This window comes from Morus notabilis, unplaced genomic scaffold (genome assembly GCF_000414095.1).
Source record: "Morus notabilis unplaced genomic scaffold, ASM41409v2 C11424422, whole genome shotgun sequence".
Classification (NCBI taxonomy): Eukaryota; Viridiplantae; Streptophyta; class Magnoliopsida; order Rosales; family Moraceae; genus Morus; species Morus notabilis.
In genome coordinates this window covers 1-1,520 of record NW_010387190.1, presented here as the reverse complement: position 1 = coordinate 1,520, position 1,520 = coordinate 1, and the positions used below count along the sequence as shown (strand labels likewise).

Below are 1,520 nucleotides of genomic sequence, written 5' to 3'. Positions count from 1 at the left end.
GCCGAGTATCTGTGCAATTGCAAAAAGGATTTTTCTATTCTTTATTGTTGCTTTCCGTTTATTAGTCTATCAGTCATACAATAGTGGTCCTTGTAGTTATGGATATATAAAATCAAGAAAGAAAAGTTGTTTTAGAGATTCCAAGGGGAAGAAGCTAATGATTTTTGCTTTTCTCCCCATTTCCTGCTACATTAGCAAAAATTGTTTTCCTTTGTCCAATGGAGTCCCAGTACCAGAAACCAGGCATGTATTCCATCAAGAGGATGTGTTTATCCATTCCATTGTTCTACATCTTGCCCTTGCATGTGGGGTAGCTGTCGCTGGTACTCGTTTTGAATCTTGCATTGTGTGTATTCCTGACTATTCTCATCTTGCATATCCTTGTTCATAGGTCCAACCTCTTTTCTCTCAATAATTGGTGCTGCAATTGACATTGTTGAGAGAAGCAATAATCAATATCATGTTCTTGTCATCATTGCAGATGGACAGGTTATTATTATTTCAAATATGTTTTCCTTACATATGTTTCCTTGTAATTTTATTGAACCTTACGCCTTCATCTTTAAATAGGTTACGAGGAATCCTGATACACCACCAGGAAGGTTAAGTCCACAAGAACAAGAAACTGTAAACGCCATAGTTGCTGCCAGGTAAAGCTGTCCCATTTGAATCTTCAGTAATCTGTATTTCCTATTTTTGGTGCCTCATAATTGATATCTTTTAAACAGCGAATATCCTCTTTCAATTATTCTGGTCGGAGTGGGAGATGGACCATGGGATGCAATGCAACATTTTGATGATAACATTCCTCAGCGTTCATTCGACAATTTTCAGGTATTTTTTAGATTTACAAGATTTATATATATATTTTTATTATTTGTTTTTTTAACTTGGCGTGAGAGGTTTGAACTCTACACCTCAAGGTGGTGTTAGGTGTGGAATTGCCGCTAGTCTATGCATGCTATGTTATGTTGTTTCTATCATTTGATTTGTCTATATTATACATTAAACATGTCAATTATGAAAAAGTTTGACATATTGACTGCTTTACTTTTGAAATTAAGCAAAGTATCTATATAGCACCTGTCAATTTTAAAATTTTGACAATCAGATGAACAAAGAGGAGATTAGGAAACCTAGTGAGTGACCTTTCCTTGTATTTATTCTATTACTTTTCCCCGTCTTCTAATGTCTCGGCTTCCTCTCTAATTACATCCTTCAAATTCAATGATTTAAATGCGGATATCATGCTTCTTCATTATTACCGATCTATTTTCAAAGAGGCTGTAGCAAGGGAAGGAAATTTTATTCAGGGTTTTCTCAACTGAGTCTGTGAATGTGTTCACTAGTAAATCTTTCTTCCATTCATTTATCAACCATTCATCTTCTTTCAATCTTTGTTCCTTATCACTTCTTTTGGAAAACTTGAACCCCACCCAAAAAAAATAAAAAAATAAAAAATGTTACTAGCTCATGGTAGGACATGCTTCTAATTTGCTTCTGATGAGAAAAGTATTAAT

The 1,520-nt window shown here is 34.6% G+C and overlaps 1 long non-coding RNA gene across 1 annotated transcript; it reads left to right on the top strand.

The window, feature by feature from the left end:
• The first annotated feature begins 304 nt into the window (after positions 1 to 304).
• On the top strand, positions 305 to 828 carry LOC112095196. The gene is made up of 3 exons (XR_002903762.1): positions 305 to 489; positions 571 to 650; positions 729 to 828. It is a non-coding gene; the product is annotated as an uncharacterized LOC112095196 (long non-coding RNA).
• Positions 829 to 1,520: the final 692 nt, after the last annotated feature.